We start from the raw sequence: 26,961 nt of genomic DNA, 5'->3' as shown, positions 1-26,961 counted from the left end.
ACAGCTCGGGACTTTCACCCAGAAGACCGGGGTTCATGTCCCGTTCTTGTCCCACGTGTCACTGAAACATAAATTCTGTAAACCCCACCCGCCGTCTTTTTCTAAACCTAACTGTCCCGTTCTTGTGTCTGTTAAACGTATGCTAAAGGAGACCTTTTGCGTCAATAACTAACGCCAAAGGGACCTGACAAAGCGTTGTTCACATACTGGATAAGATAAGATAGGATACATTTTATTGTCCCAAAGGACAATTGTATTGGACAAAAAGTGCTGACAACAGACAGACACATATCAATGAATCAGTTTGTAACAGTAGACAGTACAATACAATACATGACAGTATATAACAAGACAACTATGTACTTTAGGACAGGAAAAATGAAATAGACACTATCCACTTGGTTGAGAGGAGATGCACAGGCCCTGACATAGTAGAGTATTGCACAAATGCAAATGGTACCCATGGTGAAATAAATGAAAAGGCAATTACCCAAGGTAAAAAACAAATTGCTCAAGATAAAAAAGGGTGAAAGAAATTGTACAGTCATTGCACATATAAACTACAGATTCCTAAAAGGAGAGACACACTGAAGGGAGAATAAGATGAGAATGTTGAAGAGAAAACAGAAAAAGAGGAAAGGAAGAAAGAGGAGTCGACTTGGGACAGATGGAGAAAAAATATATATATATATATATATATATATATATATATATATATATATGTATATATACAGTATGGAAGTGACGGATGAAGAGAAAGAGGAAGGGATGATAGGGTGAAAGAGGAAGAGTTACAGTGAATAAACTCAGAGCCTCCAGTTTAGTCGGCCACAGAAGTTGGGAAAGTATTCTGTGGTCGCTGCAACTATTCAGAAAATGTTAAAGACGGAGGGGAGGGATCACTGACTGCAGAGTGCGTGAGTGTGTGTGTGTGTGTGTGTGTGTGTGTGTGTCGTTTAAGTACATGCCCAATTCTCTGTGTGTGAATGTAAGACCATGCACAGCTAAGTGATCTGTACAAGTAAACAATGTGTTCCTGTGCGTGGAGGGCTACAAAAAGTGTGTGTGTTTGTGGTCATGTATGTTTACTGGATGTGTCTGCGTGTGTAAAGCAGCCAAGTAATACTCAGATTGCTGCTCACATGCAGCGCCGTGTGTGTCGATGGAAAGTAGCTAAAGCCCTGCCCAAAATACATAATGAGTGACATACGTTGCAATTTTGCATACGTGTGACATCAGGATGCACTGAGTAGTGCATCCTGAGAATTGATGAGATTTTGTGATAGAGACACTCATAAAATAAAAAGGTGACACAAATTATTACATGTTTCATGTTTTAATGTCACTTGTTAAAGAATGAATAATTAAATAACAATGTTTTCTTTCTGTAATTAGCCCCGGCTTCACAAGCAGCAGCATTTGCTTATAGCCTTTTTTTTGCCCTGGGCTTCACCTCTCAGGCAGCATACAAGTAGAGGTCTCCACAAGTCTAAAAATGTTGGACCAGTTTGAAATGACCAATGGATAACCCACTTAAATCTGATCCGATGGAGACATGACAACCGCATCCCTTTGGTGCCCCCATGTTCCAAAAAAACTCAAAAGGCCCCTTTAAAAGAAGTCTCAACGGCCGCAAATGGAGACCTTTACCAACACCGACACCGACGCCGCCTTAATTGGGTCACGACGAGTGCTGTCAGTTAAACGCGTTATTAACGGCGTTAACGCAAACCCATTTTAACACCACACCGGGTCTTGCTAGACCGGAAAGTAAACAACAGGCACGCCGCACACGCTTGTTTGGGCTTGCGAGCCGGCCAAAGAGCAGTAGGCTAACGTTACGTTTTGAGTGGATGGCGAGCGCGAGACGCCGAAATAGATGCCAATAAAATTCTGAATGGAAAGTTTACCTTTTAAAAGTTGTCGAGGGGGACAGTAGATTCACGCACACACAGCCTGTACTCCACGGAGAAAGCAGCCCAACTGGAAATGCTGCAATGTGCAGTATTAACAGGTGATCACTGGACGTCAGTGAATAATCAAAATGATTTAGGAGTTACTGCACACTATGTATATCAGCATACTGTTTGAGGACTGTGTTGGTTGTATCATTTCCTTGACTGTTTTTGTCATTTGGGACATTGTTCACCCCTTTTTCTGTCCAGGAGAATTGTTACATTCCTTATTAGAAAAATGTAAAGGTTACAAATGTCCTGCTGTGGCATCTGGTTTTGGACCATTTTGTTTGTACTGTATAAGCAACGTGTTAGTGTTACATCTCAGTTAGGTTAGGTACTTGGAGGAATTGTGCAATAATGACAGATTCACACATTTTTCTTTTCTTTACGGTAAATAAATAATAAACAATTACAAATCTTAAAGTCAAGTTCATAAAGTAACTTTCTTTGCATTTATTTGATTCCCAATCAAGATACACTGGTAAGAATTGCATTATATTGTTAATATGTCCTTAAAACAGTTCTGAAATGCAAAATAATAGAATTTTAATCATGTGATAAAACATGCGATTAATCGAGATTAAAAATAGAAATTTTGCAATTAATCGCGATTAAAAAAGTGAATCGTTTGACAGCCCTAGTCACAACGTCTCGTTCTCTGAGACTAAGCTACTAATGTTACCATGGCAACTATCGCTTTTGGCTCAAAACTTCGCTTGAAAACCAAAACATAGCGATGTACATATGTAGCCTCAGGCGGTGTAATTGTTTTCCTTCATGCCTATAGATAGATAAAATTGTGTGCCATAAAACCAACCAATCAGAAAATGAAAGGTCTATTCTGATTGGCTGTTCGTCTCTAATCAGATCTCAATAAGCAGTAGTCTTTTTCAGTCAACACCTGTTAGTCAGGTATACTGGTACAGTGGAGCTGTTCGTTACTGGATTAAAACACATTTCTGTCAGTATTTTGTATTATTGACTTATATCACAGAAAATGTCTTAATATTTTTTGGGTATTATAATATATATATATATATATATATATATATATATATATATATATATATATATATATATATATATATATGAGTTTTGTCTAACTCATATCTCCTTGTGTGACTAATGTTAGTTTGACTCATCCTTCACAAGCAATCTAGCGTAAGCACACAGCAGCGGAGCATAAGATACGGTCTATGCAGCTGACATATCATCTGAAGTGAACTAACATAACCAGTATTACAAACTTCTTGCATGTGGCCGTATTGTGACAATTTAGTTGTGTTCGGATGACATGTTGGATGCATAGACTTTATAGATAGATAGATTTTTTTATTGATCCCAAAAAAATGGGAAATAATGGTTACAGCAGCAAAAATATCAGACACACAGCAGACATACAGACAATCCATGCTGGGCTAATGTTAGCTTTTGAAGGATGACTTAGTCACACAAGGACATATGTTATTGAAATTCAAATAACACAACTGTTAAGGCATGTATACCGGTAGGCCAATAATATAAAATACTCTAGATCAGTGCTTTCCAACCTTTCTGGTCTGAGGTTCCCCCCACAGCCCTGTCATATTAACTCACATTCCCCGCCCAATCAATTCCCAATGTGTTCCAAATGTATAACACTATTTATTATATTAAAGTGGATATTATTACTTTTTCATTCAATTGAACTGTAAACATTTAGGTTGGTTTGGTCAGAAATTCTACTACTAGCTAGGCCTACTACTTGAAGTGCGGCTTAATGTTTCAACAGTCATCCATTAATTTTAGCTAGTCATTTGAACTGTTTAGTCTAGGGTGACCAGACGTCCCGGTTTGACAGGGACAGTCCCGAGTCCCGACAGAAGCCTCTCGAGACGCTAAAATGTCTAAAATGAGGAAATGAAAGTCTAGTCCCGTTCACGGCACGGATCTGGTGGATGTTGCCTGTGAGAAGGAGGTCAGCAATCGGGTTAGCCGCTGTAGCAGCTAGGATTAGCCACCACGTGTTTGGTGGCTAATCCTAGCCGCTGTAGCAGCTAGGATTAGCCACCACGTGTTTGGTGAACGGGGGCAGCCAGCTAGCGGCTAACCAACGAGGTGAGAGTCCGGTCGAGGAGCCAAGGCGGCTTCGGGAACCAGCTGAGAGGCTGTCCAGAGGTACTGAGGCTGTCCAGAGGTACTGAGGCTGTCCAGAGGTACTGAGGCTGTCCAGAGGTAGGGGTACAGCGAACACAAACAAACAGGAACACAAGAGAGTAGCAGACGGCGAAGCGGCGAATAAGCAGCGCCAGCGTCCTCTCACGTCGACTGACTGGCTGGACATTTGTGATATTCAGTTGATATTCCATTTTAACTTCCCCTTCGTTCGAGACCGACAACGCAATTCAGGTCAATGAAAGTTGACATTACATTTCAGAGTATCAGGAGAAAACAACTACAATTGTTATCGCTAGAGATTTGTATCCAACATAAAGTTTCATATCTTCATCATCCGTCATCGGCAATGACAGTAGGGATACAACACGTTGGCTATTTAAAAAAAATATAATGATTTGTTTTCATGACCAATACCAATTACCAATAACGTACAGTTCACTTATTATTATTTCTGGAAAATATGAAATAAAAATGTAATTTTCTCATTCTGATTGCTGTAGTAGGCTACTTCCCAAACACTCACTGCTATTTACTACAGGTCACGGTTTCCTGAAAAGACAATTTATATGGAAGCGAGTACGAGCAAAGTGTCCCGGTTTTAGTTCCTCTGGTCACCCTAGTTTAGTCAGTACTTTTGGCTATTCATATCTATCATTCATTACTTAGCTACATGTTTAAACATCTGTGTTGAGCTGTTTTAGCTGATATATTGTTTTAAATAAATAATAATTTCAATTATTATTTTGATTAGTTAAGCTGCTCCACAATCTTTAAAAGTACCCTCTGGCAACAGCAGAAATACCCCTGGCTGGGGAATCACTGCATGGGGTTAAAAACACTAGCAATAGCAATAGCAAACATGCAAATACATTTATTGAGCGCGCAATAGTTTTATTTTTTTGCGAGTGTTTATTTCTGTTCAAAATGTAATGTAATGTACTTGCAAAATATAGTTCTCTGTGCTCCAAACATACAATTACTCGCTCAGGAATGAGGCACATATATAACGCCATAAGAATCAAGAGTCTTCCTTTTTTTCATAAGTGATCACAAAGGGAGTCCGAGCTGACAGAAACCTGGCTTTTTGACTTTTTTTCTGGCAAAATGAACAGGTCCACAATGAGAGATGTGTAATGGTGAGACATGATCGTGCACCGGGCCCTGTCGTTTGCTTATCCCGCACACACACACATACGTATATTATATAAGGTCAGATGGTCATCAGCAGCGCAGAGAAACATTCGAGCAATCAGAAAACAGCTGATGGTGCGTTCTGGGTGCAGAGGAAAACAAACAGAGACAAACAAAAGGCACACAGGTTCACAGAAAAACAAACATACATCCCCTGTGTGTGTGTGTGTGTGTGTGTGTGTGTGTGTGTATGTGTGTGCGCGTTTGCATGTGTGTACGGTCGTCAACAATGTCCACTGCGTCCCACCATTGTCCAGCTGCACTTAGTCCATACACAATGTAAACAAGTGGACACACGTGTAAAACGTGCTGTGCTCACTCATACACACAACAGATAGGAATCTATAGTGTGGTAATGTGTGTGTGTGTGTGTGTGTGTGTGTGTGTGTGTGTGTGTGTGTGTGTGTGTGTGTGTGTGTGTGTTCTGGATGGAGGGCAGTTTCTGGGAATTGTGCTGCTGCCAGTGGGGAGATGCTGAGAGCAGCAGGAGGTTGGAGAGGTTGTGTGTGTGTGTATGTGTGTGTGTGTGTGTGTGTGTGTGTGTGTGTGTGTTTTTCACTTGTTACATTGATAAAGATTAGAAGGTCTTTTCAGCACTCAAAATCACACACACGGACACAAAGCCATGCACACACCCTGGTCTGACCTATATCCAACTTTGCACACACACACACACACACACACACACACACACACACAATAATGAGGGCAGGCATGCTGAAAGAAGGACAAAGCCCGTTACATCATGACTGTGTTGATGGAAAGTGACAGACACTCATTTAATTTACTCTTTGGACCTGCTGGATGTCAACCTGTTGCATTGTAGGACTCATTTAACCGTAGCAGAAGTGAATGCATTAAAGTAAAATTATGGTTAAATAGAATTTGGGCTTTGAGATTGAAAGTTCACTATTCACGTGTCCACTGGTTGCCGTGCGACCTGACAGTAACAGAGTGTGGTCAGTATTCTCATACAAGTACATCTGAGTATTTCCCAAAATGATGATCCTATGTTTGATAAAAAACAAACCGAGACAGGCTGACTGACAGGGTTAGCCCAGACAGACATTTCAAACTCTCATCAGTCCTTTTGAGAGGATGTGGGGGTGGATGTGTGGGGGACACAGGGACAGGAAGAAGAAGCAGGGAGCCAACACTTTCTCAGTTTCACACCACTGCAGAGCTACTGCTATTCTTCTGTCTTTAATCCCAGAGGAGCAACAACACACACACACACACACACACACACACACGCGCGGGCATGGTAAAACAATACATGACACATGAAGACACACGCACAACAGGAATGACGCCTCAACTAAATACAGCAGTAAATAAATAAATACATTTCAGATTTTCTTACGTTAAATAAACATAAATATTTAACACTTTATTTTACATTTGCAATTTTCTTTTCATTTGCAATTTTCTTCCAACATACAGTAAGTGAGACTTTTAAGATTATTTCTTTTTTACTCATTGTTGCCAGTCTATTTTTAATACTGTTCTAACATCATAATTTTCCCTTTTTGGAAGGACAATACTAATGCCACGGAGCCCTTCTGCAAATATCCAACTCAGTGTCTTTGCAATAACGCATTGGACCATTTTGATTTTTTGCCAATGTCAATTTTCAATGCCATCTACGATACTTAAATTACAACTGAAAATGATGCTGGAAGAGGTAAGACATCTAACTATAATTCGAGGAACTCTGAGAAACCTCTGAATGCATGTGTGTGTCTTTCAGACGATCCTGCATGCGCCAAAGACCCCACACGCAGCGCGCTGGTGTACGGCCCTCTTTACAGCAGGGGGGACCGGGGGCAGTGCTGCCAACTTACGCCTCCTTCCTTACGCCCGGCACAGTAGATATGGCTGCGAAACGACCAGAAACGTCATTCATTTCCTATGGAGATTCGCAGACTGCATGCGAATGAGTGCGGTGCGAAAGAATTCGGTTTCTCACCCGGAATCGTTAAAAAAGTTGAACATGTACAACAGGCAATGGACGGTTCCTATCCGACAATCTGAGCGGAAGTTAGCGTTTATATGGTACTGATAAACAAATCTGAATTCTTAACTTTTAAAGGTCCCACGGCATGAACCTTTCACTTTATGAGGTTTTTTTAACATTAATATGCGTTCCCCCAGCCTGCCTATGGTCCCCCAGTGGCTAGAAATGGTGATAGGTGTAAACCGAGCCCTGGGTCTCCTGCTCTGCCTTTGAGAAAATGAAAGCTCAGATGGGCCAATCAGGAATCTTCTCCTTATGAGGTCATAAGGGGCTAGGTTACCTCCAGTTTCTCTGCTTTGCCCGCCCAGAGAATTTGGCCCGACCATGAGAGAGAGAGAGACATCATGGCTTTCAAACGAGCAAAGTGGCAGTTGGTCAAGGTTGGTTAGGGGACCACTAAGGTCTATATAAAAGAGACTTCAGATACAGTATTAGGGGACCACTAAGGTCTATATAAAAGAGACTTCAGATACAGTATTAGGGGACCACTAAGGTCTATATAAAAGAGACTTCAGATACAGTATTAGGGGACCACTAAGGTCTATATAAAAGAGACTTCAGATACAGTATTAGGGGACCACTAAGGCCTATATAAAAGAGACTTCAGATACAGTATTAGGGACCACTAAGGTCTATATAAAAGAGACTTCAGATACAGTATTAGGGGACCACTAAGGTCTATATAAAATAGACTTCAGATACAGTATTAGGGGACCACAAAGGTCTATATAAAAGAGACTTCAGATACAGTATTAGGGGACCACTAAGGTCTATATAAAATAGACTTCAGATACAGTATTAGGGGACCACTAAGGTCTATATAAAAGAGACTTCAGATACAGTATTAGGGGACCACTAAGGCCTATATAAAAGAGACTTCAGATACAGTATTAGGGACCACTAAGGTCTATATAAAAGAGACTTCAGATACAGTATTAGGGGACCACTAAGGTCTATATAAAATAGACTTCAGATACAGTATTAGGGGACCACAAAGGTCTATATAAAAGAGACTTCAGATACAGTATTAGGGGACCACTAAGGTCTATATAAAGAGACTTCAGATACAGTATTAGGGGACCACTAAGGTCTATATAAAAGAGACTTCAGATACAGTATTAGGGGACCACTAAGGTCTATATAAAATAGACTTCAGATACAGTATTAGGGGACCACTAAGGTCTATATAAAAGAGACTTCAGATACAGTATTAGGGGACCACTAAGGTCTATATAAAAGAGACTTCAGATACAGTATTAGGGGACCACTAAGGTCTATATAAAAGCATCCAAAGAGCACCATGTCATGGGACCTTTAATAAAATATATAATTTCATAACGATATGTTGTCATGTAATCGATTGTTTTTGGAGTATGAGAAAAGTTCTTCAGAGCAGAGACAATGCATAGGATACCTGCTATGGCTAAGTCGGTTAGCGACAGACATGGAACTATTGACATTATACCGCCTATATCACATTTAACCGACCTGACATATCAACATCCTGGGCAACTTTTCTCCACGCAGCAGCCTATTCTGTTTATATCTCTCCAACATCTGGCCACTTTCTGTAGAAGAGAGTCGCCAGTATTGTCCAGCGAGCGCATTCTCTCATACGGCCACAGTCACCTCTCGTGCGTGCGTGCGTGCGTGCGTGCGTGCGTGCGTGCGTGCGTGCGTGCGTGCGTGCGTGCGTGCGTGCGTGCAGCGGGTGTTAAGAGGGAAGTGTGTGGGAGTGGGGCTGCCAATGCCTTCCCACACACATACACATCATAAAACACTCTTAAAACACACACACACACACAAACATCAGGCGGGACACACACAGCAGACCAGACTTCAGTCCTGCTGTGACCTGGCCGAGAGGGAATCACACACTCACACGCAAACACTGGACACAGCTCTGTCTTCATTCATAAGGACAAATCCTTTCACAATAAAAGAGGTTAAACTCTCCAATATTTTTAGAAATAGCAAAGATTAGAGAAAAGGAAAACAAAAAAAGAAAAAAATTAATAAAAATGTGTTTCTTCTTCCTCACCCAATATCTTCTCACAACCCCTCAGATTCAGAATGTGACCCCTTGGAGGGGCTTGACCCCTAGCTTGGGATTCACCAGACTTAAATACTGAACTACTGTAAATACTTTATTTACTGTACTGTAAATAAAGTATTTAAAACTAGCTTCACCTCGCAATAACAGTTAAATGCTGCTTACACATTGACAATAATACCAAATTGAACATATAAATGAATATTGGAATATTTTCCTATATTATAACAGATATGTCACAGGGGCCATTTATCTACAGAATGAGTACTTTTACTTTTACTTTTTTACTTACAGTATATTTCATTTTCAAGGCAGGACTAGTACTTGTAATGTAGTATGTTTACATTGTGATTTTGGAACTCTTGCTTAAGTAAAGAATCTGAGTACCTCTTTAACTACTGAAAAGTAGTAGGCCTAACCAGTGTTGTGCCTGAACGCGTTCATATTTTGGGTGAACGTGAACTGAACGTACCGTATTACTGCCTGATGAACGTTACTGTGAACTTGTTCATTCTGGTGTGTGTGAACGCCACGCTCTCTCACTTTAACTTCGTCCAATAGGGTGCCAGATTTCTATAGAGCCTTCCAGGCGAAAACCCGGCTAAAACACACCGTAAACAGGCCTTCATATGTAGCGGAAAAAACACCCAATCTGGCAACACCAGACACCAGTGTCGCACCGCCACATGGGTCATCAAAACAAAAAGCAGCGTGGAGGCTTCGTATGATCATTTAAACCAGTGATATGACGAGGTCGGTGAGGATGGGAAAATCTTACATTTCTGGGCAAACTTTGCCCGCCGGCTTTCAAAAAGAAAATCCGCACTTCAGTCAGATCCACAGCAAACTATGAACTAGTTCATTTTTGGAACTGTGAACTTAGTTTAAAATGTTGAAGTATGAACTATGAACTGAACTAGTTCATTTTAAAATTTGCGAACTGAACTTTGAACTAGTTCATGTAGAAAGTGAACTTTCCCAACACTGGGCCCAACGATAAGCAAAAAAGAGATGGTCTTCTCACGAAAAACGACTCTATAAGTCGTTTGTACAAGAAGCAGTTTCGACCCATATTTAGGTTTTATTGTCAGGCGGTGCCGCCTTCTAGCGGCCAAAGTAGTGACAGGAGCAAAGCAGGAAGTATAAGAGCGTCAGGAGGTAGGTTGGGCTGGTGGATGGGTCAAGCAAACAGCAATTATTTATTTTTTTGTTTACTTTATGAAACATACAGAACTGCATCACGTTCTGTGTCGGGTGTGTAACCCGAAGTAAAGTAATTGAACAAATGTACCAATTTGTTATTTTAACCCAAATCAAAATCCTTTTCTAAACTGAAGTAGTTGTATTCCCTAAACCTTTAAAAACGGCGATCATCAAAACCGCCAACTTTACATTCTTTAGTTATGAGATATGAGGACGAAAAACTTATTTCCTGCCACGGCTAGCGGCGCGAAACGCTCCCGTGGGTCCTATTAGAGGGTAGGAACAAACGACCTGTATCGTCGTATGGTTTGGAGGACTTGGTTCAGGAAAGGAAGCTTCTCTTTTGCAGGAACGCCCTGATAACATTCTCACAGTTCCACATTCATACCTGGAAGCTGCTCAGTACAACCACAGTCTGATCTGCTGGCCACTGAGCAGCTCCACTGGAGCAGTTGGGGTTAAGGACCTTGCTCAAGGGCACCTCGGTGGTGGTAATGAGGGACGGACAAGCGCTGCTCTTTCACTTGCCCCACCCAGATTTTATCCCGTCGGTCTGGGGATTGAACCGACGACCACAAGCTTCTATAAGCTTTAGGCCACCACTGCCTTTTGAATAATACCAATATCCTTTTGTCATCAGTAGCAATTAGTTATGGGTTTTACTTGTATGCTAGTCTAGCAGAGCCAGACCTATGTCCACCGTGCTGTGTCAGTACTGAAGTATTGCATGGCTAAGTGCACACAGCTTAACATTCTGATATTGCTCTGGATTGTTTGTATTTCACACATCGTCTTGGGCGAAGTGATGGCCTGCATGCAGCGACGGTGCCCTTCAAAAACTCCTAGTGTAGATGGCGGAGAGGAGATGTACAGGCTTTACCCCAGGATGATTCTGGTCCTCTGGCTCACCACACGTTTGGTTTGATTCTATTATGATCCCCATTAGGTGATGCAGATGAGACACTGTTCACATGAAATAAAAATAATAAAAGTAAAAGTAACAATATTCTTTCTCACAAACATTTAACTTTACATAATTCTCTTCATACACACACACACACACACACACACACACACACACACACACACACACACACACACACACACATACACACACATATAAATATATATATATATATATATATATATATATATATATATATATATATATATATATATATATATATATACACTAATTCATATGCACTGAATTTACAAAAGTGAAATCTTACAACAGCTTATACATGTAAACATTCCTATACATAAAAAGTACAAAATGTAGTTACAAACTATGGTTACAGGCGTAGGGCCATTAGATGTTGCTTCACTTGTTTTTTAAACCTTGCTTGCTGTGTGTGTGTGTGTGTGTGTGTGTGTGTGTGTGTGTGTGTGTGTGTGTTATATTTGAATGTGAATTGACTATACGTTGGCGCCCCTGCAGGCCAGAAATGATTGGACGTGTGCCAAACCTGTACCACACAGGATCTACCGACGGCCTCATTCTCTGTCCCCGGATAATGACTTCATCATCATCAACTTGTTTCTGACTTCCTGTCTCCTGGTGTGGACGCCTGGCTGAAATGTTGGCACCCGGCCAGGAAACAAACAAGCACATGTATGTGTATATATATATACGTACATGCACACTCTCATACAACACTGACAAGGTAGAATGTTGTAATTTAGTGTCAAATCACAACGGCAGTTATCTCAGGACACTTTACAGATAGAGTAGGTCTAGACCACACTCTATAATTTACAAAGACCCAATAATTTCCCACGAGCAAGCGACAGTGGCGAGGAAAAACTTCCTTTAACAGGCAGAAACCTCGGACGGACCCTCACTCCTGGTGGGCGGCCATCTGCCGCTGCCGGTTGGGACACAGAGACACAGATACAGATATACAGATATTGAGAAATATCAGATACATTAGGGGATAAACATCATGAAAAAGTTACCTGTAATGTGTTTGATGGAATTCATTTTCATGTTCTGGCAGCAATGAATACCAAAGCTGTGGAAGAAATCGTAATCTGCAGTTCCTTTAATTTGCACTAGAAAAATGACTGCATTAAGGGGATTTGAAAAATAATGTCAATATTTTATTTACAATTTTTTTTTTAATATGGGTCTATTACAGCACAAATTTTCCTGCTCCGATCACTCTAATACAAGAGCTGTACGAACATTTTCATATTACTTGCTCGCAAGTTTTCATACATTTTACAAAGTTTTTATATAGTTGTTTGGTGAATAATGTTGCACTTGGTAGGAGAAAATAGTTCAGCAATCTAAACCATGAACAGTAAAATCCTAAAATCACTGAGTCACAGCAGATGAGCATCAAAGTGCAAGAATCATAGAGGGAGAAATCAGTTGTGGATCCAACTCTTTTAATTGACCAGAATGCAACGCAACATTGGTGGTGGCCTTCTGGGAAATGGATAAAATGTGGTTAATATTGGACATTCTCATGCAGAATAAATTGTTCTTGTATGTTTTTGAATGGCAAAAACACATTCATTGTGCTGCATGAGCCATTTGGAGTGCCATTACACATTAGATACTGTAAACATATAGTTCATATAGTCACAGATGATTTCCATCGAAGATCTTAGGGAAGCAGAGGTTGAAAAGTTAACCAGTTGTACATTTGCCAACCAGTTAACCACCATTTTCCTTAAAAGTTTTTTCTGTTGTATAACTGCAAAATAGCCTATGGTTTTGAAAACTGATAAACGATGCAATTTACCTAATTTTCCCCCCTAGGGACATTGGTATGGGACTCAAATAAACACACTTAAAAGCTGCAGACTATAAATCTCAGCTTTGTGTGGCTTGTCTAAGTCTGTGTTTGAGCGAACGGCACCCTTGAAAACAGACTCGGAAAAGTCACACATGTGAAATGTATGCTTTGTTGGAAGGGTTTTCAGACAAAAGTTTACTAAGTTTACTAAGAGAAAAGACTTTAAGGACGAGGACTAACAGGCAATTTCCACCAACTGCGGAACAGCTGCTGAGTCAGTAGGTTTCCATTAAAGTCAATGTGTGTATTTTCACTCCACTACATTGCTACAACGTTCTGTTACATTTTCTGATCAGTTTGTAAATCATGGTTGCCATCTACTTGTCTCCACAGCATCGTTTACTTCTCCGCCAAGCTGCGTAAGACGCGTTCATATTTTACTTATTTGGCTGGACCTTTGGCTGGATCACCTCCCCATTTCTGCTGCTTCACACACTTTATTTGCTTACGCTCCCATGGTTAAAGGAAATAAAACCGTCTTAAAATACATCCATGAATAAAACCAACCGCATTCCGATTCTAACAATATATTTCCGTTTTATGCTGTTTAGGATTGGAACTTTTTTTAAAAGCAGGCCCCCCCCCCCCTTTGTAAATCACGGGTCACTTGACACAGTGCCGTCACTGACCAAGGTGCAAACTAACAAACTAACCAACTTTTTTTTGCATTTTAAATGGTAATATGCAAATAAGATTAAGAGAATAAATCGTTATGCAAGTACTTTTACTTTTAATACTTAAAGTACATTTAAATTCAGATACTTTTACTTAAGTAGGGTTGTCATTGTGGTACTTCTACTTTTACTAAAGTAAATATGTCTCTGGTTATTTGTACTGAGATTCAGTACTTCCTCCACCACTGGCAGTGGGTAAGCTCCTTAAGTGGTTGATTTGGCAAGTGTACGTGTGGTTAAGGGCCCCAAATCTTTTTAAGTGCACTGCACGGACGCTTCTGATCAATTGGTATCCTCAACGAATTGGCCAATACCTATCCATCTCCAATTCCAATCATTGCGTGCTGTGTGTTACAGTTATCCCTGAAGATGGTACCCTGGTCTCGTGGTGTCTTTTTTTATCCTGATTAAACCATCCCATTTTCTGGTGACAGATTTAATTTTGCGCTCATTACAAAATTTAAAAAAAACCTGATATCTAACCCATTGTAGGGACGGGTATGGTTAGGAGTTTAACGGTATAACTACTCTTACCGATTCCGCTCATCGATACGGTACTTTAACGGTATTCTTATCGGTACTTTTTTTTAAGGAAAAAATAAATAAATTAACAACGCTGCTTTATTTTCTCATATGTAGTGTATATCAATTAACATTCTTGAGTAGCAAACTACAAAAGCATTGTTTTGAGCAGATTATAGAAATGAAAACATGTTTACAGCAAAGGAAACAGCTTCTTTTTTTTTCAAACATATCGTTATTTGACCCGGGTGAGACATGCAGATAGGCTGCAAAAGGCCGAACAGTTCTTAGCTGTTCTTCTGAAGAAAAGATCAACATGTTTGCCTTCTCTGGCAGAAGTCAGGAGCTCTCCTGGCTTATAGTGTTCACTGCAGCTCACTACCATTAAACTTTCCGACCATTTCAGATTCAATTCATGATCAGCTGGCTAATAGTTGTAATCATTAACTCACGTTGTCGTATAATTTACTTAACTCCGTGTGTGGGCTCCAGGCCGCTAGCATACGACATACCTGGGGCAACGATGGATGAACTAGCTAGATGGTCGAAAAACTGCATCAATTACAGTAAAGTGTAACCACACTTTTGAACGTTTAGTTCTCTTCGCCATCGCTAAAACAGGTTTTCGTGTGTGTATATGTGCACGCGCAGCAACGTGTGTGAGTGAGTGATCAGCTGCCTCCGCCCCCCACACGGGTTCTGAGAGCGAGAGAGAAAGAGAGGGAGCGATCTTTATTTTGGATTGGGAATAGCAAAAATGCATTGTAGACGAACGTCGTAAATCGAAACGAAATTGCTTTTATGAAGCAACAAATAGGCTACATTTTTTCCCCCTCCAGTACCTATAGCAAAACCGATAACGTCGGAGCTTTACCATAATTTACCCCCCATTTAATACCGGGGTTCGGTACCCATCCCTACTAACTTACCAGCAAATTTCTGCATATCCAGTTAGTCAAAGGTGCATGTACAATTACCACATCTGAATACGCATATTATTCCCGTCCAAAAATGATTAAAAAAAAAAGCTCTCTGTTCTGACGAAGCCTCAGAAGACTCATTTACCATCAGAGAGGAAATAGAAGCCAACTCCACACAATACTTGGCCCGCTCTTTGAAGGAAATAAGAATGGCTCCATCCATCCAACAGAGAGGACACTTCCTGTCTGAGGTCATAACTAGCAGGGACTCCATAGATCTCATGTAAGTAGAAAGGACGCTTCCTGGTGCCAAGGGTCAAAATGAACAGCTACGGATCAAGGAGAGTGGGCACTTCCTGTTTCTGTTGGTCAATAAATGAGACTCCAAAGATCCATTTAAGAAAGAGAAAGACTTCCTGGCGTCAGAGGTGACTTTGAATGAATCCGTAGGTCACCAGAAGTGGGCACTTCCTGAATTCAGCCCTGCTAGCGGGGTTCATTGATCCAACACACACTCAACAAACACTTCCTGGATACATAGATCTCCTCCAGGTAGAACGAACAGTTCCTGCTTGTCAGAAGTTCATCCAAAAGACTCTATAGACCAATGCCAGAAGGCTCTTCCTTCATTAATACAGCCATTTTAATGAATTTAATCAAGAATCAAAATACTATGGTCATTATCACCAAAAGCACAGCATTATTATAACGGACAGCTTGATTTCAGCCTCCAAGTTAAGGCTGATTCATGGGTCTATGGAGGCTCCACCGTAAGTGGCCTAAAGTTTATACTTGTGCATTGGTGTGTGCGTCGATCTCTTTAAGAGAATAGCAGAGCCGGCATGTGTGTGGTAGAGTGAGAGAGAGAGCGACGGGGATTAGCTTCTCTACTCTAGACTCTAGAGTCATAGCGGGACAAAACAAAGTGTCTCCCCTGTGCTTTCTGACCAAGGTGGGAAATCTGTAGCAGGGAAAGTTAACCCTCTCCTTGTTGTTTATGGAGAAGGAGAACCAGGAAATGAGTAGGGGGAAATGCAACGCTAGGGTCCGTGTCTCTGCGTACCTACTTATGTACCCATGGCGTCGATTCAACACAGAAGCATAAATTGGCCTTAAGTGGTGCTGTTGTATTGGTGTCACACAGTGTGTTACAAAGGTGAACATACATAAGCTTACTGGCATGTAAATGGCATTTATACAGCACTTTTCTGGTCTTAGCGACCACTGAAAGCGATTTAGACTAAAGGGACCATTCACCCACAACACACCCACCTGGCACCCACACGGCATAACGGCAGTGCGCGATTCGAGCCAACACTGCCCAGTCAAAATGTACGTACCGAACAAGAGTACACATTGTACATGTAACTGTACTCACAGAAGTATCCGAATTCAGACACACAGCAAGTGATGGGAATGGCAAATGTGAGACATGGGCCGAGTTGCCTAGAAGTAGGCCTAATCTGATCAGATTTATGATTGGATCAAATCTTGAAAATGGGTTGTTCCAAAGAAGAAGAAAAAGGGATTCTAAAAACCAGCAAAAAAGCCGGTGCTAAAACGATACTTTTAAAACGGTGCCGGTGCCTAAACGGTGCCTGAACTGATACTTTTTTTTAAACAATTAAAAAAAGAAATGTATATATTTAAAAAAGAAAAAAGGAGCATTATGAGTGGAGTGTATTATGCTAATTAGCGTCACATGCAGAGATGTTTTGGTTGCCTCTAACGTCCGTTTTGGATCATCAGAGGGCAGCACTAGCATGTCAGTGGCACCGAGAAGAGACTACAAATAAGACAATAGAAGAGGGGATTATGTCAAAAGGACAGAAGGAGAAAGAAGGAGGATAAGGACCACATGCAAGACCGTAGCGGACACGGGGTATGCAGAGGGACATGTCCCCCGCACTTTCCATGTCGGTGCCCTCTGTCCCCCACACTTACAACACGCCTGAGTTGTTTTGAATGCACCATCAGTTCATTTTCAGGTTGAACTTTGTAATTTTAAATGAAGTCCAATAGTATTTGATGGTTTCAGATTAACAAAAAGACAAGATGTGGGCTTCCGTTTTTTCTTTTGGCAGTTAAAGGAATAATGATTGAAATTATTTTCCTTTTTTCAAATGTTAAAGTTCAAGATGGTTCCCTATGATATAATTGGACAGAAAATAAAAATAAGAAAATAAAAATAATTTATACACTACAAATGAGAGAGATCTTTTAAGTAAAAATCCTTACTTAAAAAAAAGGAGAGGAAGAGATGTTAAGGGAGGGTAGAAACTAAAATAAAAGGGAAAGAGTAGAGTGAACAGGATGGAGAGGATGGAAAAAGAAAGGGCAGTAGGGGGGAAAGATGGGAGGAAAACAAGAAGAGGAAGAAGGAGACAATATGGACAGCAGGAACAATGGCGAGAAAAGGTGAAGACTAAAAGAAGCAGAAAAAGTAAGATGAAAAAGACAAGGAGGAAAGAGAGGTGATATAAGAGGGAGAAGGGGGGAACATTGGAGGTGAAGAGGAAAGGGAAAGAGAAGATGACAAGTTAGGGAAGAAGGGAAGAGAGGAACAAAGAGAAAAATGGATGAGAAAGAGGGAAAGGGATGAGGAAGACATAGGAAAGGAAGATGGGAGATAGGGGAAGATGAGAACAGAGGGTAAAAGAAAGGAACGATAAGAGAAAAAAAATGATGGTGACGGAGAGAGGGAATCAGTGTAAGAGGGGATAGACAAGAAGGCCAGGAGGTAAGAGAGGAGAGGTGAGGATAAAGACAGAGGGAGAGAGAAAGATGGAGAAGCGAGGACAGGATGTGGGGTGAAAAGAGAAAGAACAGAGGAATGAGGGAAGGAGAAGAAAGGGGACAGTAAGAGAAAGGAGACCAATTAGGACAGAGGAAGAGACCAATGTGAGGAGACGAAAGGAGAAGGTGAAGGGAAGGAAAGAGAAAGAGGGAGAAGATGAAAGGAGGAGAATGAGAGAAGACCTCATTGAAGAGCAGATGGACAGGGGATTGGAGGTAGAAGGAGAAAAAAGAGGTGGAAGGAGAAGACGCTTTTAAAAGTAAAGGTAAAGGTACTTTATTGTCACATACACACACATTTAATTCAATTCATTCTCTGCATTAAACCCATCCTTTCAATCAGACACACACACACACTCACACACTCACACAAGGAGGTGGTTCTTGGCTGCAGACTTCAAGCAACTTTCTTCAAGAATGATTTGCTCGTCTGGAATGCGGAGAGGCGAGTCTGATTTAAATTTAGGGAATGAGAGAGAGAGGACCACTATGGCCGACTCTGTTGAGTTGTAGCTGGCAGGCGCTGCTTGGGAAGTTTGTTGAAGAATGTAATCTATTCTAGATTACATGACAACCACGGGACATTTCCATTAACATATTTGCTCTTCATTACTATAAAATAATACCCTCTGTCTGCCAGGACTTTTGCTGATAGTAGGGGATTCCTACCTTCTTTGTTTTTTGGGGTCGTGACCCCTTCAAATGAAGCGAGCTCTACTTGTAACAGAGTACTTACAGTTGAAAGTAGTAATCCACTTTGGCCACTTTGGAGCATTGTCAGACTCGCAAAGTCTCAAAATCGATCTAACAGAACCAGAGATGCTGTCTTTTCTTAATTCGTTACATTCCTCCTCGTCAAAACTTAACGCCTTTTACCCACAATGCAATTTGACTGGCCACAATTTGATCGGAGAACGGGGTGTGTTGTGCTAGAAGCGGGCTGTGGCCTCGAGGTGCCAGCCTCAATCAGAGATGAGGAGCTACACATGTGTTAAACTCACTTTCTTTCTAGTCTCGCTTTGCCAGACTTTCCTCCACAGCGCTGCGGAGGAAGGTCTGGCTAATCCACACAGCATTCCGGGATGGGAGAAAAACGTGATCTGGTTTATTGGCATTTCTTTGAACCAGGGGTCTCAAACTCAACTTACCTGGGGTCAGGCTGGGCCGCATCAAGTATTCCACAAAAAAAGTGTTTTGAGTATTCCAAAAAAAAAGGAGCACAGCTGATCCAATCTTCTTTATTAACAGTTCTTCAACATGAATGTAGATGCCAGAGAGCTGGCAGCGCTTCCTTTCACACAGATGAGATACATTTGGCTTGAGGGAGGAAACAGTTGAAACACTCAGATGTTCCATCAGTAAGTCTGGACCTGTACTTTGACTTAATGATGTTCATGATGGAGAAGAGATTTTTACATAGATATGTGCTCCCAAAAAGGCACATGGTCCGCTTGAACATCCTGGAGCGCTCAGGGAAGGTGGGTGGCAATTCTCAAAAAAATTGTCCAAGCTTGTCTGCATTTCCATGGAGAATGCCCTCACATTGTCATATTTATTTATTTATTCACAGTACCACTTGAAACATTACAATAATACAGCTGGGGGATCCATGATTCAATAACAAGTAGTGGTACAAACTATAAAAGAACATAGGCAGCACTGACAAGCTGCCCCTGGCCTTGTAACTTCTTGTTCAGTACATTCAGCTCCCGTGGGATGTCAACGAGTCCATGAGCCATTTGGGATCACTTAACACAGGAACAGCTATCCCATCCTTCGCCATGAAGGCTTTCCCTTCTGCTCTCAACTCTCAAAAATCTCTTCAAGACGTTTCCCCTACTGAGCCAACGTACTTCGGTGAAGTAGAGCACATCCTCATATTCTGACTCTGTTTCCTCGGAACTGCCGGTGCTTTAAGACCCTAGATCTGATATGGTTGATGAATTTCACAGCAACAGACATCACATTGTCAAACCTCAGGCATTTGCCGCAAAGGGCCTGCTGATGGATAATGCAGCGCAGAGCAATGGCCTCCCCCACATTCTCCTCTTCCAGTTTAGTTTGAACAAGTGCCACCAGTCCATTTTTGGCGCTCTGTCGGTTGTTATTCCAGCAATCCTCTTCCATGGCCAACCGGCATTCCTCAACAGCACCACACAGCTGGCGGAATATCTCCTGAGCGGTGGTCTGACCATGCATTGGAATCACAGTTAGCAACTCCTCGATCACTTCAAAATTGCCGTCAACACCATGGACGTATACTGTGAGTGTTGTCCGTGCTCTCATCAAGAGCGACTGAGTATGCACAAAAACGATTGGCTTTCTCGCGCGGCTGATCATATATGTTTTCTGCTGCTTCATTCTCTTGTTTGCTTTCTTGAATGAATCTTGTTGCCTCAACAGACATTTTTTTAAGACTGGCGACCCGGTTCTTTTCTCGCATCTCCCTGGTATTTTGTATACGTCTCAGCATGTCGATTAGCTGAGTAATGACGTCTGATGTTGTATATCTTGTACACCGCAACTTTCTCTGTACACATGAGACATGTAGGGGTCCCCCTGTGCTCAACAACAAAAAATATTCGCCGAAATTGCCTGCTGTATGCTACTATCCCTGTATGGATGTGATATTATTTCTATCTTTGTTGTCAGTCTGGCTCAGGTTGAACTCTTTGTGAAAAATGAACAAACACAAACGATGAACGCCCCAGAACTTTCTTTTATTATCCAGTTGGGCAGTCAGTTATAACAGAAAAAGAATATAAATAAACTACTTGGTATCGGAGGTGGTATCGGATCGGTGCATAAACTCCAGTACTTCCCGATACCGATACCAGCGTTTTAGGCAGTATCGGAGCATCATCTCTAGTTATTATATTTTTGGAATATCTTTTCATAAAATGCTTCTATGCTATTGAAGGGGTGGCTAACCAGTCCAGCATAAAGAGCCCAAAAAAAAAAAAAACGCACCATAGCAGAGAGCCACAAAACACGTACACGCCGGCACTACAACAGCGACTTACAGATCTAATGACAGTCGTAATACAAAGCAGAAGAGTTTTACCTAGACCGACTCAGTGGGAAACTTGGCAGTCTTTGTTATCCACAAGCCTTTTCAGGTCTGGCTTGTACTCAGTTGTGGCCACTCGAAGCAACGTGTGTGTCGGTAAGAACAGAACGATCTTTTGACTTGTTTCAGTGTAGAAAACACTGATTCACAGACATACAGTACAGGCCAAAAGTTTGGACACACCTTCTCATTCAATGCGTTTCCTTTTTATTTTCATGACTATTTACATTGTAGATTCTCACTGAAGGCATCAAAACTATGAATTAACACATATGGAATTATGTACTTAACAAAAAAGAGTGAAATAACTGAAAACATGTCTTATATTTTAGATTCTTCAAAGTAGCCACCCTTTGCTTTTTAATAAGGGAAAAAATTCCACTAATTAACCCTGACAAAGCACACCTGTGAAGTGATAACCATTGCAGGTGACTACCTCATGAAGCTCATTGAGAGAACACCAAGGGTTTGCAGAGCTATAGTGAAATTAAACACAACTATAATCAGTTGACTTGTGGCACAGGCTGAGATAGGCCTACACATTCTTCGTACGAGATGGCCCACAATAACAATGATAAATGATCACGACCCCAAAACGAAATAAAGTGTTACATGTATGTATACCTTATGACCTGTGTCTCTTAGTTACGCTGTTATACTGTAGTTCTAGACTGCCGGGGGACTTCCTTCCTTCCTTTGACACACTGAGCTGCTCTCTCCTCTCCCTTTCTATTACCATTTGTGTGCATCCCGTCCCAGAAATGCTTGTTACTAATCCTAGCTTCTGGGGAGTTTACTCCCCGGAGTCCTTATGTTTTTTCACCCAGCGTATTTCCTTGGAGAACGTTGGCTCCAAGATCCTGGTTCCAGCTGTTGCCGTGGTCCTGCTGCACTCCCTGCTGAGCTCAGCGGTGCCCTGCAATGTCATGCTGCTTCCTGCTGAACCCTGCAGCTTCCTGCTACGTCCATCCATGCTCTGCTGGGCCACACTACATCCTGTAACGCCCTGCAGCGCCCTGATATGACATGAACTACTACGACTACCATTTGAAGTCACTGTTCCATTATTAATTTGACTATTATCGCCACTGTTCATCATATCCCCAACCGGCACCGTCAGACACCACCTACCAAGAGCCTGGGTCTGTCCGAGGTTTCTTCCCAAGAGGGAGTTTTTCCTCGCCACTGTCGCACTGCTTGCTCTTGAGGGAATTACTGGAATTGTTGGAATTGTTGGGGCTTTGTAAATTATAGAGAGTGGTCTAGACCTACTCTATCTGTAAAGTGTCTCGAGATAACTCTTGTTATGATTTGATACTATAAATAAAATTGAATTGAATTGAATTGAATGTACATATTTGTTTCACATCAGTTAGTTTTCAGTATGTGGTGTGTAGCGTAGTGGTATAGATGACATATAAGCTAGTCTGTTAACTTTTTTGTCCATGACATCCAAGGTTCGAATCCCAGCTAGATCTCTAGTGCGTTGTTTCATTGCTGTTTTTATTTGCCGTTCATACATCATGTGTCGGATAATGCTTAAACGGACATGTATTACACCTAAACTGGTGATGTTTTTAGCGATATGGATGTCGCTGAAAACATCAGTTTCGTGTAATACATTACATTTTGTCTCACTTGCAAACACTTCGTGAAAATGTGAACCTCTGGCACTCAAGGGGCGGAGGCAGAGCAGAACGTGGGGCAGGGCCTCGTTAAACTGGCACACCGGTGTTGTTTATGGTTGCTATGGCGCCGCACTACCTAAACCCTAAAGAGGCAAAGCTACCAATTTTCAACCCCTTCTGAAGTGCGTCATCCAATGGGAGTTTTACCGGCGGATAAACGCAGAGACATTGGAGACATTCATCTGCATGCACGGCAGAAGGAAAAAATCAGCAAACTTCCCCTTAAGTTACCAGCTAACGCTAGCGGTTGCTAGCTAGTTTAGTTACATTTTCCAAAACAAATCTAGTTGTAGTCTTGCAATGTGTGACCCTGCAAGATCCCTAGTCATTACATATTATTACAGTCTTTAACGTTAGATGTGAGATGGTGTCAGACTTTAGTCTTTTTAAAGTCTGTTCAGCGTCTTCTAGTGGAAGGTAGGCATTACTCAAACTCACAAGACGCTAGTTGTGGGTCATGGGGGTCATGGAACTATGTATACACATGGACACATGCTGAATGAAACTTAAGAAAAGAGTCCACATCAACTTTTAATCTCTCTCTCTATTATAGGCTACTATAACTGATTCTTGATTTCGTTTACATCACTATAGTTGATTTTCTTTATCTGTTATTTAAAAATCTTTAGGCTTTAGAATTTGTTGATTTTAAATTGAAGCACTTTTCAAAACTTGGGGTTGATACAGTAAGTGGTGAATAAATACAGGTAGTGTTTATTTTTGTGTACAATTCTAAATCCATTGTAAATATTCAGTGACAGAGTCAGGCCTTCTTTTCATTAACTGACCTAAACTGCAATTAAATCAACACCAATTAGTCAAATACTTTTCAAATAAACCGTGTATTTTACAGAATTCAGTCTCTTACAGAAGCCCACACACAATATCAATCATATAAAATCTGATGTTTTTTTTATAAATGAAACTAGCCGACAATATAGCGGCCTACAAGTCCAGCTGAAATGATTAGACCATTAAACACACAACTGGTTGGATCCTTTACTTTTTTTCTTCCATTGAGTACTTTAACATTTAATACTTTCCTGATGATACTTACATACTTTTACTTAAGTAACATTTTCAATGCAGGACTTTTACTTGTAACAGAGTGTGTTTACAGTGTGGTACTAGTACTTTTACTTAAGTAAAGGACCTGAACACTTCTTCCACCACTGATTCACTGTATCAACATTCCTGCATTGGACAGACACACCAAGTACACAATAACTTTACAACTCTGACATCTAGAGGACGAACACAGTAAGTGCATGCAGGCTGGTCACTGAGCTGCAGTAAAGGCTCTTTCAGAGTATTGAAATGGACTTTAGTAAACAGTTTTCCAGTTGTTTCTGATCAACTGGCTTGTGTTCATTTCCCAATAAAGTGTGTATTTCACCTTGATCAGAAACAACACTTCTTTCCTCTGGTATCACATGGACGTATGTCTATGTCGCCGTCAAGAGGGCCGAGTTATTATCATGTTCAAGTTCAGTGTGAGATGTGGATAGCTTAAGGGGCCCTATTTTATCGATCTAAGGGCTGGGGTGAAGAGCCTGGCGCAGGAGCGTTTAGGGCGCGTAAGAATCCACGCTTGCTAGTTTAACGGTGGAAAAAAAAGGGTCCATGCATGGTTCAAAAGGGTTATACATAGTATAATAGTATAATATACATTATGATTATTCCATCCAAAGAGCACCTCAAGCTAACTTTTTGAGTCCTGGAAGCGCTCCGCTACAGACATTTGATAAGGGTTATACATAGTGTCTTAATTAATCAGAGGTGTGTTTAGGGCGTAACATGCAATAAACCAATCAGAGTGTCAGCTCCCATTCCCTTTAAAAGCCAGGCGCATTTGGACCTTGGCACATTGCTGTTATGATGGCAGATTTGCTCGTGCGTGATGTGAAAGTGCGCAAGCAGATCATACATGGCACGAGCACTACGCCACCAAAACTCCAAGAGGTAAAGCAGGTGTTAAAATACCAATGAAGCACTGCGTTATTGACTTTAGACCAGGTTTTTGTTGGTCAACGGCGCGATCACTTTCCGCTGCCTCAAGATACTAGCAATACGCCAAGAGTGCACCTAAACACACCTCCTTGTAAGACCAGCTCGCCCTTGGGCGCACAGATGGGCGCAGGTGTATTTGCTATTTAAACAACGCGGGCGCCGGGCGGGGAAATTGACAACCGCGTCGGTTTTAAACTAGCAAAGGCACTTCAGGCTTTGCGCTGCACCGGGTGCAAGACAGCGTACAGTAAAACGTTCATTTGTCATTCCGACATGCAGTCAAAAATGAAACAATGTCAATGAGCATGTTCAAATCAAGTTCATTTAGCAGAGTAAGACTTTTCATCTCATTCGCCTGCTCATGTTTGCTTTGGTGAAGATGTTTCGCCATCTAAACATAAGCAATCGCAACCTCTTTTGTGTTTAATACATAAAATGCTTTTCTGTTGAAATACTTCTCACCGTTTGTTCCTGATTGCTTCATGTATATCTGTTTTCATTCAGAGCCGTAGATATTTAACCCTTGTGTTGTGTTCAGGTCTGTGGGACCCGTTTTCAATATTTGCTAAAAGAAAGATTATGCTATTTATTATTTGTTCTAGCTCAAACTCATTGGCCTTGGCTCATTTTCTGTGTAGAACATAAAACATAACTTATTTTCAATGACTGCAAATGGTACACCCCCCCCCCTACACATAACTATTACATATGAGGTGTTCGGGTCTTCTGGACCCCAGTGTAATAATTGTGTAATAATAGTAGGTGCTATGAAACTTAACTGTGTCCTCCTCCTAATTGGGCCTGCTATGTGTGTGTGTGTGAGTGTGTGTGTGTGTGTGTGTGTGTGTCTCTGTGTCTGTGTGCGGGAATGTTGTCTTTCTGCACCTGCTATTCCCACACAAAGTTACAAAATGGTAACACTTCAAGCACTTTCACCTGTTCTGATCAAGTTCTAAGAAATAAGCACCAATAATGATCAAAATAATGATTTTTTTTAATTGAATTTCCTTGTTTTGTCACAAAAAACGAAAATGATCATATGAGATATATACAGTATATCAGAGATATGATCATGAATGTGATCTCACAGAGTGAACCATAAATGATGTATACATCATTGGTAATTGAGCTAAAGTAAACATCTGTTAAGTATTTTTGCAATGCAATATGTGTACATGGTGATGCTGAAGAAGTCACAGGAGGATTTTTCAAGCCAAACACCCCCCAGTATGACAGATATTTGGAGACAGATTTTATTATGATTTGATTGAGCTGATAGTTTCTACATGTTCGACTGCACGACTCCTCAACCTCCCAAAATAAGTTTAGAATAGTTCAAACGTTGGTCCTGAGGAGAGTCTACAGCAGACAGACACAGCGGCGGGAAAGAAAAGGAGAGACGCTGCTGCAGCACCCCCACCCATAGGTGACTAGACTTTATTAATCCTAAATTGGCTACAGCAGCAAAATATCAGACACACAGCACACAGATTATACGAGAACAAATTAAAAGAACAGAATACAATAACTACTATTCAAAAATAGAGAAAGCAAATACAAAGCAAAGAATGTAAAAACGTATATCCAAGTGGCGAATTAAACTGTACAACCTACTTAAATAGTATTTATAAAGATGTAAGTATGACCAATGTTTGTGCAAGTTGCACGTGGTGCAGTATTGTGATGTATATAAGTCTTATCTAACAGTCAGTGATTAAGTTTATTGCCCAGCCCTCTTTTAATAATTCATTATTAATAAATGCCAGGGTCTAATTTCCACTAGGGAGAGGGGAGACACGTCCTCCCCCACTTTTCCTTTTGCACTTAGTCCATACACAAGTCGACACACGTGTAAAACGTGCTGTGCTCACTTATACACACAACAGATAGGAATA

Source organism: Perca flavescens, chromosome 7 (assembly GCF_004354835.1).
Source record: "Perca flavescens isolate YP-PL-M2 chromosome 7, PFLA_1.0, whole genome shotgun sequence".
Lineage (NCBI taxonomy): Eukaryota > Metazoa > Chordata > Actinopteri > Perciformes > Percidae > Perca > Perca flavescens.
Note: the sequence above shows the minus strand (reverse complement) of the source record.